Source organism: Musca autumnalis, unplaced genomic scaffold (assembly GCF_047663935.1).
Source record: "Musca autumnalis isolate F117 unplaced genomic scaffold, ASM4766393v1 scaffold_1, whole genome shotgun sequence".
In the NCBI taxonomy this organism is placed as follows: domain Eukaryota; kingdom Metazoa; phylum Arthropoda; class Insecta; order Diptera; family Muscidae; genus Musca; species Musca autumnalis.
In genome coordinates this window covers 115,882,220-115,900,595 of record NW_027411644.1, presented here as the reverse complement: position 1 = coordinate 115,900,595, position 18,376 = coordinate 115,882,220, and the positions used below count along the sequence as shown (strand labels likewise).

At 36.4% G+C, this 18,376-nt stretch overlaps 1 long non-coding RNA gene across 1 annotated transcript in view; it reads left to right on the top strand.

Annotated features, from left to right (window-relative positions):
• Positions 1-18,376, top strand: part of LOC141405112 (uncharacterized) — a 179,891-nt gene that overhangs the window by 6,764 nt on the left and 154,751 nt on the right. Inside the window, exon 2 of the long non-coding RNA XR_012413143.1 lies at positions 8,699-8,737. This is a non-coding gene — a long non-coding RNA (uncharacterized lncRNA). The remainder of the gene's footprint in view (positions 1-8,698; positions 8,738-18,376) is intronic.

Sequence of the window (18,376 nt, the reverse complement as noted above, 5' to 3'; positions counted from 1 at the left end):
TTTTCTCAGTTTGAAAACAATTACTTGTCAAACTGTAGTTCCTTTATTTTTAGTAGATTTTGGTTTTTGTACATCGCTTTTTTACTATCTTGTGTCCCTCGTTCGTGAGATAAGTTGTTGGATGCATGATTATATTTTGTGAACAATGACTTCACAATACGGTCTTGCGTGTCCTGTAGATATCTACAGCATCGTGCGTTTCCCCACGCTGAAATGCCGTGTCTTAACTGCGATTCCACTAGTGAATAGTAAACCTGTTTTAGGACGTAGTATGGAGCACAGTTACTAAGATGGTAGAGGGCAAAAGATGTTTTTCTTAATTTTTTCTGTATATTTTGAATGTGTGTTTTCCACTTGAAGTTTTGATCGAGATGAACTCCTAAATATTTGTAATTTTCGACCAGTTCTAATTGGGTAGTGCACTTTTCCTCTCGTTCATCTTCAGTTTCTCGGATTTGTGCGTGTAGGCAGTCATTATTATGGAAAACAATGTGAATGTTGGTTTTTGGTACACTTCTAGGCCGGATGTGCATTACTTTCGTTTTATTTGGATTGATTACAAGACCATTGTCGTGACACCATTTCGTGATGATATTGAATTCATTTTGCATTATGTGTGTTGCTTCGTCGATTTCTTTGTGTGAAACTATTATGGCCGTATCATCGGCGTATGTAAAGGACGTGCTTTGTTGTAGGTGTTGCGTCATTTCATTGGTGTATATTAAGTACAAAATTGGACCTAGTTTTGATCCTTGTGGGACTCCGTAAGATGTAGCTAATTTGATGCTGTTAGTATTTCCAATTTTGACGTTAAATGTTCTCGATGAGAGATACTCTTGGAACCATCTTAAGCAATGACCTCTTATTCCGATGTTCTCTAATACATACATTATTTTTCGTGCGAGAGTGTATCAAAGGCTTTGCTGAAATCAATAAAGAGCACAATGCAATTGTTTTGTTGGCTGAGTTTTTTATTGATATGATTGCTGAAGTGCCCAAGAAGTTGGTTAATATTTTTACCCTTCTGGAAACCATATTGATTTTTGTTTATTATTTTATATTTTGTTAGAAAGCCGTTTAGTCTTCGTACAATTATCTCTTCTAAAACCTTTTCCAGTATTGGTAGTATAGATATAGGTCTATAGTTATCATAGCTTGATTTATTACCTCCTTTATATATGGGTCTGATTATAGATTCTTTTAATATGTGTGATATCACCGGTTCTCGTATACTACCATTTATAAGAGTTGTGATTATTGGTGTAAGCGCAGTAGCGTTATTTTTGAGATCAATAGCTCTTATATTGTCCATCCCTGCGCTTTTACTCGTGTTTAACGTACTTAGTATCGTATATATTTCAGATTCAGTTGCATATTCCATAAACATTGAGTTTGACAAGCTTCTGTCAACTCTGGACCTCAACGTAACGATATTGCAGGAATGAACTATTTTTAAGACATTTTGGTTGAATTTTGTAGCGAAATTGTCGGCTATTTCCTTTAAGCTTTCACCCGCGAAGTTGAGTTTAATATGATCATCAATATTATTTGACCTTTTTCCGATAACTTCGTTTATTATTTTCCACGTTTCACGGGGATTATTCTTATTCTTGACGAACTGATTGTGTAGGTGGTTATTTTTAGCATTGAAAATTTCTTTATTTAGTTTATTATTAAAGTTTTTATATATAAATTCGTTTGTTTTGTTATTTTTGTTTTGGAAATATTTTTTATATAGCCTGTCTCTTATGTTGCACGATTTCAATAATGATTCAGTTAACCATGGTTTAATAAATAAATAGATAAATAAATAAATAAATAATATATTTATCTACTACAATGGCGGACATTTGTGGCAACAAAATTTCCCAAAAAATTTGCCAATATGTATCCACGATTTGATATAGTCCGCAGAGAATGACACATCCCTAGGTCGGTATTTTCAAGGTTTTAGCCACAATATCTAACCGAAATGTCTAAAATGTAGTATTCGTATTCGTTGGTGATATGAAACACTCTTGCAGGGAATTGTCGGCATAGGTCTACGTTTTGATATAGTCCCCATAGAACGGCTCCGCCCGATTTCTGGTATTTTCATGGTTTAAGTCCCATTAACCTACAGAACTGGGTAAAATTCGGTATATAGTCTGCGTTGGGGATATACAACATTTCTGCAGACACTTGTCGGCATAGCTCCACGTTTTGATATAGCCCCATAGAAGGAACATCCGTATTTTTGGTTTATTGATTTTCTGTACATTCCGATTTTCGGGTTTTAAGCTTTTAGCCACATTACCTAACGGAAATTGCTAACATTTGGTACTTAGTCTTCGTTGTAGGTACAAACATTCTCTCTGAGAATAGTTATGCAGATCCACGTTTTGACATAGCCCCCATAAAACATACCTCCCCTCGGTATTTTGATGGTTTTAGCCACATTATCTAACCAGCTTTAGCTATATTTTCCGATCAAAATGCCCCTAATTTGCTGTTTAGGGCGGCTAGTGGTTAAAAACTTATCCACAAAAATTGTAGACATAAGTCTACATTTTGGTATAATCCCCATACACAACCCCAAATTACAGCAATTTGGTATGGAAGGGTATAATGATACCGCACGATGTGAATTCTTCTAAAGGATTTGTCTATCGTTGTGACAGTAACTTGGTATTTCGGAAGGGGCTAATTATGTTTCTGGTTGGAACTGTTTAACCAATATCGGTGAGGGGGTCTTAACCTAGAAGTGCTCTCATTCCTTTTTATACCATCAGACTTTAGGCTAACGAGGATATACATATATACTTAGATACGATGAAAATGTGTCTCAATGGTATGTGTCATATAATGGTATTAGACTCTAAGTATGTTTGGTCGAAATCCGTTTCAGACAATTTGAAATTCATTTAGCCATGTCCGTCTGTCCGCATGCCTGTCTCTTTGTTTGGATGGAGCGTACGATAACTCTCAAACGAATCAACCGATTAGGGCCATTCTTTGTTCATTGTCATACTATGTCCAAACATAGATCGAAGTTCAAAATTTTTCGCTAAACCAACAAAATTGTTCTAATTTTTTTCTGGTAATATTCCATCCAGACATAGAACGGGCTCGAATATAATTTGAAAATTTTATAAAAGTATGTACAGGTTAAGACCGGCTCCCGGATTGTTTTGAAATATTCCCCGTGGTCACTGTTACAGGGGTACACATTTTTTCGGGGGCCCAAAACGTCTATAAAAACCCTGCCGGCGTCAACAAGAATTATTTTGGCTGAAACTTTATACATCGTAAAATTTCTTCGAAAATTACATCAAGTTCCAAGAAGGTGTATAATAGACAACACCTTTGGGTACTCCCCTCACAAAGTTCTAAATTTTTGCTTAAGTACAGTTTAAGTTCTGTTTGAGGACTCCAACGTTGAAGAGAAAAGTTCGATCAGGTTTTTCGGAGGCTACCCACAGAAAGTTCTGGTTCAATATGTTCCAAAAACCTCTCTCTGCGCAATGAAATAAACGTCTCAATTGCAGTGTATTTCGCCAATCAAAGCTCTTAAATATCCTACGGTGACCAACTAAAATTTTTGGGGTAATTGATTTTGGTTGTGATAGCGAATACTGTCCAAAGGTGAAAATCTCAATTTACACAGGCTGAGGGTATATCTCTGTTGGTAGAGCCGACTGATACATTTTTACTGTGGTGATAGTTGATCCACCGTTGAACCTCTCTCTCTGTAGGTCTTGTAGAACCTTCCTGTGTTGTTCCTATCAATTATTATTATCCCAAGAACTTGAGGATATAGAGGTTCTCTGTTTGTAACGTGGAGGACCTTTTTTATACATTTCAGCTTGTCGCAGATAGCTGTGGCATGCCCGGACGTCGTAAACATATCTAATGTAGCCCCTGGAATCGGTCAGCGTAACGCCGCCAAACATGGCTGAGGTCCGGTCTTCCTTCTTACCAGGTTTGGAGAGTTACTTAAACGTTGCCCACAATTCACTTCACCATTGTTGCAACTCTTTAGATGACTTAGCCCCTTGTTCTGCTTATGCTCACCAACCAACCTGTTAACTTCCAGTCTCAGCTCCCTGACTCAAGGGTGACTGGGGTTGGCTCGACGAACCTCATCACGATGATTTCGAGTAGACGGTATATGGCGAGCGGCTGCAACAATGATGATGTCTCGGAACGTCCTCTTTGCTGCCCGAACATCAGAAGAGTTGAGAAGATCTCAAGCGGTGATTAGTGAACTCTCTGAAACTAGGCTTATTAGCTTTCCCATGATTAAAGTGCGGGGTACAGAGGTGATGTAATCAGGCGGTCTGCTAATTGAGACATGGGAGGATGGTTTTATCCAAGAGAAACGACGGGCTGCCAGGTTACATCATTTGTCAGACCAGCTGACACCATTGTTCTGGTAGAGCTCCGCTAATTTTAGAGCTAGCAATCTGCTCAGGCAGCACTATACCCCTCTGGTCGTTTGCAAGGACCGAATCCCTAGCTAATATTGGGTCTATGACCCAAGCTATTAATCGGCGGAATATATCCGTTAAGTAACTCTACCTCGGCACCGGTATATATTCCATGTACGGGTTATTAGTACGGGTATATTTCGGTATTGAACAGACGGGTGCAATAGGAAAGCTTATGATCCACCTCCACTTTTGGTGCGATCCCTCCTCAGTACCGTGTATCCATCACTACCCCGCAAGCTGCAGTTGTTGTTGAGGTTTTCTGCACCACCTCGACCATGATATTCTTCCCACTCACTGTAATTAAATTGCAACAAGTAAGCATTTTCAGGGATTAGAACAGAAACGGCTGGTGTTAAGTGCTGCGTGTGCGATTGATGGGACAGCGGGGGAGTCTCGTATTCTGTTGACGACGACTCAGTCGGGGCTATCTTCACGCAGGATGCAGCAACATAGTCCTTGACTCCAAAGCAACCTTGAGATGCATCCACTCCATGTGTCTATTGCATCTCATCGATGTTTGAGTGTGGTTGATACGGATGTGACAAATCGATTACATTCATATTGGTCCTGGGCGAGCAGGCATTCCGGGATATGCTGCTCCCAATACAGAAAAACGATACAAATACAAGCATGTGTACACTGAGGCTGCTACCTCACTGGCACGAACGTGTGTATTGTGTGGTTCTGGGTCAATCCGGTATCGAAGAACCCGCCACCATGAAAATGATTTCTAGTTCTTGTTCGAAGTCAAAAATAGTGTTAGGTATTTAAAACAGGGTAATGGTATTTATGTTTGTTAAGAAGGGGGTATTTATCTTCCCATAAGTCGATGTAGTTTAAGTTCTGTCTGTTGGGGGGCCACCGTGGTGCAATGGTTAGCACGTCCGCCTTGCACTCAGAAGGTCTGCGGTTCGAATCCCAGGCCAAGCAACATCAAATTTACAACGGTGGCAAAATTCCCCCTCAGTAATGCTGGCGACACTTCCTGAGTATTTCAGCCTTGAAAAACTTCTTCTACAAGTGGTGTCGTAAGACACGCCGTTCGGACTCGGCGATAAAAAGTAGGTCCCATATCATTGAGCCATTATGAATCGGCGTGCGTGTATGTATGTATGTAAGTCGATGTATTCCTGTGTACAGCAAGGAACGCCTGCTATGTATATGATCGATCATATCTATCTATCTACATCTATACATAATCTGCAACAGTCATTTCATTGCCACTGTCATTCCATTTTGACATTAAAGGTGTATCCTTAATGAAAGTTATTTTCACCCCTAACTTGTGGAGTGAGAGGACATTTTGCCTTGGATATTCTGCATCCAGGTTCCATAAGCCACCTATTGTGCGCGTTTTCAAGGTAGATCTTACAAAGTTTGTCGATACAGTATCACATCGGTTGGGCCAACAGATATATCGATCTCCTAATTTGTTTCCCATTATGTTACTATGTCATCGAAACCAGCAAAGTTTACCGATATTGGGTATATCATGCAGAGCCCTTCTTTTACATACAGGTCTATGTTGATTCCTTGTAGAAACATCTCTTAATAATTATACCCTCAGCATTTATGCTAACGAGGGTATATACACTTTCATACGGCCAAAATGTGCCTCATCGAAATAATGGTTTTAGAACCCAAGTATGTTTGGACGAAATGTGTTTCAGACAATTTGGAGTCGATTGAGCAATGTCCGTCCGTCTGTCTGTCTGGCTGGCTGGATCGCACGATAACTCTCGAATGGATAAACCGAATCGGTTCCAATTTTGGCTTTCGTAATATTTTACCCAAACTTAGTTTAAGTTCGAAGATGGGCTATATCGGTCCACTCCTTCCGGTACCTCCCCCACAAAAGTTCGAAAATATTCTGAAAATTTGTGCGCACGATAACTCTTGAAGGGAGTAACCGAACTAGTCCATACTTTGCCCATCGTGAAATGTGTACCAGGCTTAGATAAGGTTTCAATATGGACTCAATCGGTCCACTCCTTCGGGTACCTCCCACACAAAATTTCGGAAAAGTTCAGTTTAGATCCATCTCTCGAATCGCTTTGATTTTTGTTTTAGCAACTTGTATTCACTGCCCATCATACGACGATACAAGTTTTATCAGGGGCAAGTCCATACTTCCTGAGAAAATAGCCAGAAAGTTGCAAAAAACCCCTATGACACCGTGTGAGGTGGTTGGAGCGCAAGATAACTCACGAACGGATCTGCCGATTCGGTCCAAAATTTGGCCTTAATAATATTTTGTCCACACATAGTTTAAGTTTAAAAATAAGCCATATCGGTCCACTCCTTCAGGTACCTCCCCCAAAAAAGTTCAAAAATGTTCGGAAAAATTGTTCGTACGGTAACTCTTGAAGGGAGTGGCCGAATTGGTCTATACTTCACACATCCTAATATATCAGATACAGATCAGGTTCAAATATGGACTATATTTGTCGACTCCATCCGGTACCTCCCACACAAAATTTCGGATAAGTTCACTTTAAGATCTGATATCGAATCACTTTGATTTTTGTTGAAGCAATTTGTATTCGCTGCCTCAATTACGATGGTAAAAGTATTTTTAGGGGCAAGTCCATACTTCTTGAGCAAACAGCCCGAAGAGTGTAAAAACCCCCTATGGCACCATATGTTGTGGCTGGAGATCCACTTCCATAACGGTCAATGTCGATCCATTCCTTTTAGTATCTCCTCCGCAAAACTTTTGATATTTAATCCTAATCAACATTTTTGTCGGTTCAAACGCCCAACCTTTTTAAACCCCCCTAAATACATACGTTTTTTGGGAAAACGTTGTTTCAATATACACAGGCTGAGGGCATATCTCTGTCGGCAAAGCCGACTGATACCTTTTTACTTGTTTTTATTGCTAATTAATAAATATTTCTAAAAATAAATATTACTTGAAACGTTTGTAGATGGCGCTTATTATGGAGGAAATATTACGAAGTTAGTTTCTTTTGGGCTTTGCTTTCTTTAAATCATTTTATTAGACTCTTCTTCTAGCATTCGTTGTTGATTCATTCTTTTTTGAATTTTTGATTGTGTTTTTTTATTATTTTACCTTCCATCTTTCTTGAGGTGGTTGTGGTGGTAGTTATACCATTTTCTGCTTGTTTTGTGTAACGGCCTGGTTAATTCGTTGTTTTTGTTTTGCTAGCAAAATTTTTTTGGTGATGTCCCGAATAAAAAGAAAAACAATTTTGAAATTATCGTCACAATAAGTTCATTTAACGCTAATTGTTATGATTGACAGATGGGATGATGTATTTTGCCATGATGTACTTTCTTTGTTTTTGTTGATGTCTAAGCCAGCCAGGTGAAAGTGATGCCCGAAATGTTCCAGTAGTCTGCCTTCAATTATTGTTAGTGTAGAATTTTAACTTTCATTATTGTCGGTCGGCGGGGTTATATAGAAAGAGAAAGGCAAGTTATTATATCACCTCCAGATGTGTTTTTTTTTCTTCTTTGGTATAATATGAAAATATCATAAGCGAAAGTTTTTTTATAGAGTGACATTAGTTTTCAGAGCCCTTATGATTGCACGATAAATATTATAAAGGAGGACATGTAGAAAATAATGGGGTAATGCAGATAGCTTTATGACAAATGCTTGAGAGAACAAACTTTTGAGAAATAAAAATGCAAATAATTCTTTTACATATAGATTGACATCAAAGAAGTAAGATTTTGTATAGGCATACCTGTAGGTGCTGATTTCACAAAATAAATATGATTACATATGTACGAGTATGTATTTAGATGGAGTTGCGATTTAGGCAGTTATATAAAGACGAAACCAATGACATTATTTATTCTTTTAATCAAAAAAGCACTCACACGGGCTATATAACATGAAAGAAATTATAATATATGAGCAAAAAATATAGCAATTTTCTAACTTAATATTCGAAATTATTGTAATTCAAAAATTTATAAAATCGTTGACTAAATTTAGAATTTAAAACTTTACTAATGTACATTTTTTAAAAAGTATATGTAGGGAAAAGACTGCCTATAAGTTGTTAGATACTGCCAGTGAAACCAAAATAAGATGAGTTAAAGTAAATCCTGGGAGAAATAAGTAATGAGTTTTTTCTTAAAAGTTGTTGATGATATTGCAAAGTTTTATATTATTATATATTTTATATTATTATTTAAAAAAAATACATATTATTACCAAATTAATGCATTTTTTTTCTATTATTTTGCAGATAATTTTCAGAATCGAATCCGAAAACTATTTATATTTGGTAAGTGTCACATATCGAAATTTATCGACAAATTTATAATCAAACTTGATGCTACAGTCACACTATTTGGTACATAGATTACGAAATAATCGTAGGATTAAATATATTTTATGTATAAAATAAATCATATATATATTTCGTTCACAACTTTAGTCACTTCCCGCAAATTTTTGGCATTTTAAATATTTTTATTATTAAATTATTTACATATTTTTTATTTAATCATAAAATGCAGATTATGCACATACAGATGATAAAAATTAATAAAAAAAAAATAATTCAACAATACAATTTTTTATATTCCAAATAATATAAAAAGAGTGATCAAAAGACTATATATACACTGTTATAAGTTGCCAATATTTTGAATACATTCACATTTTCTCCGTTCTCTTTTTGGTCATGCCTGCTATAGGCGAGACGGCTCCGGCTATGAGATACCCTACACCACTACCCCTGTGCATAAGCTTTTCACGGATAAACATTTATTTTAGGGAGATACTAACGTTTTTAGCAACCCTGATTTTTTACCAGACGACTAGGGCTTACTGAACCAAAATAGTTACAGCACTATCGAAATCAATATATTTATTATTATTTATTTCAATTTCAAGGAACAATTTTCTTTGGATTTGGCTCCTCTTGGAAGAATACATACCTTTGATTGCTGTTTTGTTTCGGGCTCATACGCATAGATTCATAATTCGTCACCTGTGATAATCATTTTTTCAAAATTTCTTTGCGCCAATCGACAACAGCCTTTTTTGAGCGATTGACAACTTGAACCTGAATCCAACGAAAATAAACCTCTTTCATGTACGTGAAGACAAAATCGGTTTTAACTAGCGGAGACAAAAACAATATTGCTGGTGGTATAACAGTATAAAAGTTGTATAACAGATTCGTGCGAAGGAAAAAACGATTTTGAAAAACGACTTTCAAGAATATATGTTTTAGACTATTGCTCAGGATATAGAAAAGATATGCGCACACAGAAAGTAGCGTTGAACAGCTGAATGTGTCCACTTTACACAAATGAAAACAGATTCTTATAGGTCCATTGTCGAAATTTTAAAATATCGACTGTTTATGAAAATACTCTATATATGTTGGTGGACCAATTGAGGGCCCCCTAGGAAGAAAATTAAGCGTCGTGCGGATATATGACTGGCACATCTAAATAGGGTATTGGGGCCACTATAAGAAAATAATAATTTTGGTACATGATGATTGTAGAAATTTTGAAATATTGGCCCTTTACGAAAAGACTCGGCATATGTGGGTAGACCTATTCATGGCCCCCTAGGCGAAATCTGTGGGGGGGGGGGGGGGGGGGAATATATGGCGTATGCAGGTGACTAGATCTTTGCCTTGGCTATCAGAATATGTTGATACCCAATGGATTCATTGTAGAAAGTTAAACAAAATCGACCGATGATGAAATGCCTTCGTACATGGGATGGACCTATTGAGGGCCCTCCTAGGCAAAATATGTAAACAACCCAACATATGGTCGTACGTCAAACCGTACTGAGTACGTTTAGGTTAAAACTATCAAACTTTCTATATGAAACGTTAAATGGCGCCTGGCAACACGTAGTTTTGCCTATGCCAGAAACTTTTCTAGTAGCCCTCGTACATGGACAGACGGACAGCTGACCGTCTTGTTCTATATCTCCAGTATTTGACCATTTTTGTTAAAGCAATTAGGACCAGTTGAAAGCTCTGAATTTCGACCCCCAAAATCACCAGTGTCACCATTTGGAAACATGCAAAGTACCAAAACATAGTGCAATTTTTCCTTATCTCTCCAAAGTCTTTGAAAAAATTCATATACAGATTTCGGAATTCCTTGAACGTGAATCTTTACTGACAAAATGCAATCAGGATTTCGCTCCGGTCATAGTTGCGTAACAGCACTAATAGATGTTTTAGAATCAATAAGGTGCGATATCGATGATAACTAAAGCATTCGACACAGCCGACCATTGCAACCTCTGCCTCTTAAACTGCGTACATTTTTAAACTTTTCTCAGTCCTCCATACATCTTATTGAGAGCTTTTTATCCGATCGTTCACAGTCTGTGTACTATGGCAACACAAAATCGATGCCTCTGACAGTTAAGAAAGGAGTCCCTCAAGAGTCTATTACACTGTGTTACAGTGAAAATATGCAGGGGTTCTGATGCATAAATTCGGTATTGTGGGAGTTCATGGAAGACGAAAATACCTTTGGTTTCTTTGGGCCACTTCGTTGTTTGATTTTATAACGGTAAATGTAGTGAAAAACGGGGTTTCTTGGATTTTTTTTGGAATTTAAACGGACATAACTTCTTTTTTCCACAATGGAAATTTACAGCTTATTTTTTTTAGAAGGTGAAAATCATGGCTTTCGAAAAAGCCATAATTTTCAGAAATCGGGTAACAAATGGTTGAGTTATAGTGATTCAAGTGTGACAAAAACGCATTAAAAAACAGGAAAATGCTTTTCCTGGTGCTCTAGGCTGCGTAGAAGACACCAAACGGGTAATTATTTACTTTTATCAAGAAGGAAATTTAGTTAGCTTTACAAACTTATGGCTTGTTCGAAAGACATGATTCTCACCTTTCATATAAAAAATAAGATGTAAATGTCCGTTGTGGAAAAAATAAGTTATGTCCGTTTTAAGTTGAAAATCCAAGAAACCCCGTTTTTCACTACATTTTCCGTTACAAAATCAAAGAACGAAGTGACCCAAAGAAACCAAAGGTATTTTCGTCTTCCATGGACTCCGACAATACCGAATTTATGCATCAGAACCCCTGCAAAAAAATTTTGTCCACTTTTGTATCACAGTGTTATTGGTCCACTCTTATTCTCTCTATATGCCAATAACCTACCCCTACAACTAGTGCACAGTCGAATACACATCTACGCTGATGATGTGCCTATATACATAGCTGAGCAGTTCTGTCGACGATATCAGTCAGTCATTGATAATCTAAACGAAGACCTCAACAAAAGGAAAATTTTCACCATAGAAAACATTGAAATTTCACTAAATCGTGAAAATATAGCAATTGTTCATTCATATCGCAAAAAATCTCGGTGTAATCTTCAATTCTTTTTAGGCTGGACAAACCGTATTAAATAAGCAGTGGGCAATACCTATGCTAAATTACGAGCTCTATGGATTACTCAGTCATTTACCCCAATTAATATTATATGTCTACTGGCCAAAACGTACTTAGTTCCAGGATAAATTTACGGCTGCGAGCTCTTCGCGAACTGCGACTCTCTGAGTATACGCAAATTGAATGTAGATTTTAACAGTATCAATCGCTATGTTTATGGCTTGCGTAGAGCTGAGCACATTTCGCAATATATGTAGTAAATCCCTGTATGGCATCAGTTTAAACTCTCTTCTCCGTATGAAAGCCCTAATATTCCTGCAGAAAGTTATATATAACGGAAATCCTAAATATCTCTTTGAACGTCTAAAGTTCGCAAGATCTAATAGAGGTAAAAAAATATAGCTTTAAGTGCATTTATAAATAAAACACAGTTGCTTTTTTAATTATTTTCTATTTTTAACTTTTTAGTAAATACAATTTGTTTGTTCTCAAAATTACAGCCAAAACCAAATTACAGCTAATGTTGGCCGAAAATGTAGATAAAAACTTTAAAATACCTTAAATCGGGTTGTACCGTTATATGGGGGCTATACCAAAACCTGGGTCCATGTCCACAATTTTTGGCGGGGAAGTTTCCGTACAGTTGGGAGCTCCAAATGCCAATTTACAGCCAATTTGGACTAAAAATGAGGACAAAATCCTCAAAATACCTGAAATCAGGTGGTACCGCTTATGGGGGCTATAGGAAAAAATGGACCATATTGGTTTTGGTTTCATATTCATGTATTGTCATCCAAATCTGAAAAGTGTGCAAAGTTTCAGTTCGATTGGTCAACTGCAACTGTGCTAAAAATGAGTTACTAGATTTGAATTAAACAGACAGGAACCAAAGCAAAGTCCATATTTACATTCGGAAATTTTCCTTGCGGCAATTGTCAGTTTGTCGGCGAGAGAGTGTGTTGAGAGGCAAAGGGTTACCATATACCTCACCTCTCTCTCCATCAAACTGACAATTGCCGCAAGGAAAATTGCCTAATATAAATATGGACAAATTAAATAAAACACTGTAAAAACGGAAATTAAAAAAAAAAAAACACTATAAAAAGTTCTTGGTTTTTTTATGGAAAACCTTTATATATGTGTGTGGAACTATTTAGGGCTCCTCTAGGCGGAATTTATCCCGCGTAGGAATATATGACGTGCACCACTAATTAGGCCAATGTGTCGGCTATCAGAAAATGCTGAGACCCAAAGGATTCATTGTAGAAATTAAAAAAAAAATCGACTGATGATGAAATGCCTTTATATATGAGTATGGGCCTATTAAGTGGCCATTTAGGCGGATTTTATTCAGCGTAGGGATATATGGAGTGCATCACTAATTAATCCAATGTGTCGGCAATCAGAAAATGCTGAGACCCAAGGGATTCATTGTAGAAATTTAAAAAATCGACCGATGATGAAATACCGTCATATATGAGTATGGGCCTATTGAGGGCCCCTCTATGATGGATTTATTCCACTTAGGGATATATGGCGTGCACCACTAATTAGGCCAATGTGTCGGCAATCAGAAAATGCTGAGGCCCAAAGGATTCGTTGTAGAAATTAAAAAAAAAACGACCGATGATGAAATGACTTCATATATGAGTATGGGCCTATTAAGGGCCCCGCGTATTGATATATGGCGTACACCACTAATTAGAGAATGTTGCCGACGTTTTAGCGTTCTAAGCCAACTGCCAATGTATCAAACTGAACTGGTAGGCATTAAAATTCATGAAGAAAAAAACACCTTCTATTGTATATATGTGTGTATTGAAGAATGACTCTACCCAGATAGCATTTGCAAGATTGTTTTTTCAAAAATCACATTGCGGAGTCTTTTTAGAGTCCATTTGGTGATCAAAAATTGATTAAGTCACTTGCATGATCAGAAAGGGACTCAAAAGTGACTCCCTGTAATGATTACAAAGAGTTCAATTTAAAATACAACAACAAATGTGTAGCAATCACAAATGAATCATCGACAATAAATAACAAAAAAAAAAATAGTCACATTTTAGACTATTTTTTTTGTTATTTATTGTCACATTTTGATCTTCATGAAGATTGAAAAATGCTTAATCAAAAAAGGGTCATGCAGGTGTTTGAAAAGTGATTATAATTATGTATCTTCTGATCATATCTTGAACAGATAGGTGATTAAAAACTGATTTTTTTGTTTTATTTTTGTTTGGTTGAAAATAATTCTCATATACACTTTCTATAAAACTTTGATATAAATGTAACGTATAATATTAAGTGTATAGACAAACACAACGCATGTTCAGGTTTTGCCAAGTGAAATGAAGAAGCAATATACTAACCACCGCGCAAGATAAAGTATAATTAAAAGACATAACAAAGCAGAAAAGAAATAAAACAAAAGAAAGACACAAAAAAGAATAAAAAGAAAATTCTTTTAATTTATTTCGTCTAATAAAAGGACTCATAAATGATTCGAAGAAGAGTCCCAAATTAATCAATAAACCAGCCATAAATGATTGAAATACGACTCGAAAAAGACTTTCTATACCATCAAAAAATGAGGAAAAATGACTCGAAACTAATGCAGAGGAAGACTTATTTTTGATTTGTTTAGAAGAGTCGCCTGAGGTTACGTTTTCCTCCCGACAAAGGAGGCATTTATGATCAGAAAAGAGCTCATATTCCAGCCTTTTAATCGTGCAGACGGAAAGAAAGAAAGTCCCTTGGAAGCATTAATGTATTACAGCGATATTTTGACTAGAAATGTTTAGAACATTTAAATCGTTGGGATTAATAATTTAGTTTTTAGATTTAGATTTTGTAGATTCTCAATCTCATATTTTGAGTTACCGACAAAAATCGGTAAAATTAAAACGCAATATTATGAATGAAAAGTTTAAATAAAAGTTGACACCACTCTTGTTATAAGCAAAACTTAAACTATTTGTTGGTCGCTAACTTACTGAAAAATATCGTTAATTACCGAAATTATAACCATTTTTGTCAGTGGCCCAAATGATGAGATAGAGAATTGATCTTCTTGCATAGAAATTTCAAAAAATTGTTAAAAAAATTGTATGACTCATTATACCCTTTAGGCTAAAAAGGGTATATACCAGAGTACGTAAAAATACTTTAAATAACATTTCCAATCGTTTCGTTTCGTATTTTCCATAGGAACAATACAAAACGAAACATAACCCTCGTTGGCCGAGCTCGCTGTTTAGTTTTGTTTTGTTTATATTCGTGAGTGCGAACAAAACGAAAAGCGAAAAGTACTCAACTCCAAAAGAGCAGATAGAAAACGGAATAGTACTAAACACATGTGAATAAATCAAAAACGTTTGGTGGTTGATAAAATTCACTGTGGTATGCTGATTGGTGGTTGATAAAATTCACTGTGGTATGCTAATGCTATCTTATAGGGTTGTTAAGCAATCACATGTGTGTGTGTCTGAGTGTGTCATTGACAATACGCACGACAAACGTTTCCCAAAAATACTTCTTGTTTCGGTGGTGAATGAAACAACTCGGCAAAGCATAACCGAAGTTACATTTCCGCAATCGTACGGTTTCCATCTTTTTACATTGAAAAGTTTGTGTTTTTGTTTTGGTTGTGAGAATGAAACGATTCAGAGAAGCTGAATAGTTTGTGGCTTTGTGTGATTGGTACGGGAATCGTTTTGTTTGTTTCCGTTCATTGGTATATACACTTTTATACGATGAAAATGTGCATCATCGAAACAATGGTTTTAGACCCCAAGTATGTTTGGACGAAATGTGTTTCAGACAATTTGGAGTCGATCTAGCCAGTACGTCCGTCTGTCTGTCTGTCCTGCTGGCTGGAGCGCACGATAACTCTCGAACGGATGAACCGGTTCAAATTTTGGCTTTCGTAATATTTTGCCCAAACTTAGTTTAATTTCGAAGATGAGCTACATCGGTCCACTCCTTCCGGTACCTCCCCCACAAAAGTTCGAAAATGTTCGGAAAGTTTGTGTGCACGATAACTCTTGAAGGGAGTGACCGATTTGGTCCATACTTTGTATAGCGTAAACTTTCTACCAGAGTAATATGAGGTTCCAAAATAACTCTCGAACGGATCTGCCGATTCAGTCCAAAGTTTGGCTTTCGTAATATTTTGTCCAAACATAGTTTACGTTCGAAAATAATCCAAATAGGTCCACTCCTTCCGGTACCTCCCCCACAAAAGTTCAAAAATATTCGGAAAAATTGTACGCACGATAACTTTTGAAGGGAGTGAACGATTTGGTCCATACTTTACACATCTTATTTCATCTACCAGATATAGATCAGGTTTAAATATGGACTATATTTGTCCACCAAATTTCGGATAGGTTCACTTTAAGACCTGCTCTCGAGATACTTTGATTTCTGTTGAAACAACTTGCATTCGCTACCTCAATTACGACGATAAATGTTTTTTTCAGGGCAAGTCCGTAGTTCTTGAGGAAACAGCCCGAAAGGTGTAAAAACCCCTATATGTAGTCGCTGGAGAGCACGAGAACTTCTTCTTCCCCTTAGGGTACCTCCCCCACAAAAGTTCAACATTCGTGTCGATATGCAGTTTAGGGTCTCTTCGAAGATGCTTTGGAAATGAATGCCGATGCTGTTCATTGTGGTCTTGCTGATTACAGTCATATATGTTTTCCGTGGACAAGTCCATGCTTCCTGGCATACTGGTCCAAAAGTTATAAGATGGCCCACTCAAAAGACTAGAGTGCCCAATATACAGTGGCGGCCAGCTAATTAGGGACAATAAATTCAGTTTAATAGATTACTCGATTACATTTAAGAATGTGTAGATTTTGATGAAATAAATTTTGCATATAAGGTATTGCTAGAAGCACTATTGAGTGATGTCAAAACGTACTGAGATTAACCAGATGTGGGGGAAGTACAACCCACTTTTCTAAAAATGGTCCATATTAGACTGGCCAACTAATTAGGGACATTAGTAGTAAAATTCACTTTAAGGTTAATTGATGTACATTTTTATACAAGAATAGCTCGTATTGGTTAGTTTATAGTGTATTCCACTGATTTCATGCTTTACCCCCGCCGAAAGTCCTTAAGGGTACCCGAAGTATTACTATAATCCCTAATAATGTGCTTTAGGCCTTATTTTCCGTTAATGCCCCAAAAATATGCATATTTTTTGGAATTTTATAACAAAAACTATAGTTTTAGTAACCCCAGACATCATTCCGAACCATACACTACAATTACCGCCATACTGGGTGTACAATTATCCTTGAATTATTTATTAACCAGTTTGGATGAGTTATTAGAGTGAAAATCCTATTTGAAGGATGTGTTATGAGCAGGGTTTCGGAGTCGAGGTATTTTTGGCTCGACTCCGACTCCGACTCCAGGCGAGTTTTTTTCACGACTCCGGCTCCGGCTCCGACTCCGAATCCGGGTTGACTCCGAGAGTGAATTCCTATACTACTAAAAATTTATAAGATGTGCACAAATTTTTAACTTTTTCCTATTATTTTAACTTTTCCTATTTATATTATAGCCTTTTGCAGGGTTAACCGTTTTTATGATGATTTATTTAAAATATAAGCAATGGAATTTGCAATTGAAACCCAGTGGGTTTGTTAAATCCGATTATATATAAACGTACTATAATGTGTTAGTTTTTCCTTACATATTCCTTAGAAAGGGCATTCGTTGGAATACATTCGAACATATCAATACTGTTTTTCCGAATTTCCCGAAATACATAAATATACGTTTTTTTTTTTTGAGAAAGTAACGGGTAAACTGATAAAGGACAATGAAAACGTCACAATGTCGATTTCTTGGATATGGGAAACCTACATATTATTTTCGGTGGAACATTTTTGTAGAAAATTTAATTTTGTTTTAATTTTTGAGTACAAGAACAAAAAGGACATGAAAGAACTGAGATAGAAGGACAGCATATTTGACAGAAAGGTTCCTCATTCCATTTAACTGAAAACATGTCATCTAAAAATGATGAAACAATATCTCCAAACAGAGATATAAAACTATCTTCTCAATGATTGATGGGGGTCAATCAAAAAATTCATTATGTCATATCTCAGAAATTTCAGCTATGGGATCCTTTGGGGTTCTCAATTGGGTCTTTCATTCCTAAAAGGAATTTTCCTCCCCCAGATCTGAACTTCCATTTTGTGTAACAGGGTACTCAGTAAGGTTTCCCATAGAGACCACAATGTCTTTAATAGAAGATAAGGATGACTTCTCATATTTGCAAAAATGTAACGAATCAATCGGATCAACAAAATAGGGATGAATAGACTACACTTCAAATATCCTGTGAATTGTCCTTTAACTTAGTATAATATAATTTTCATATATATAGTTTCTTATAGATTTCTTTAAAATAAATAATGATTTAAAAAAAAGTTATTGTTCCAAATTTAAAGTTATTCTATAACGTGAAAAAATTTTGCCCGGAGTCGGAGTCGAGTTATTTTT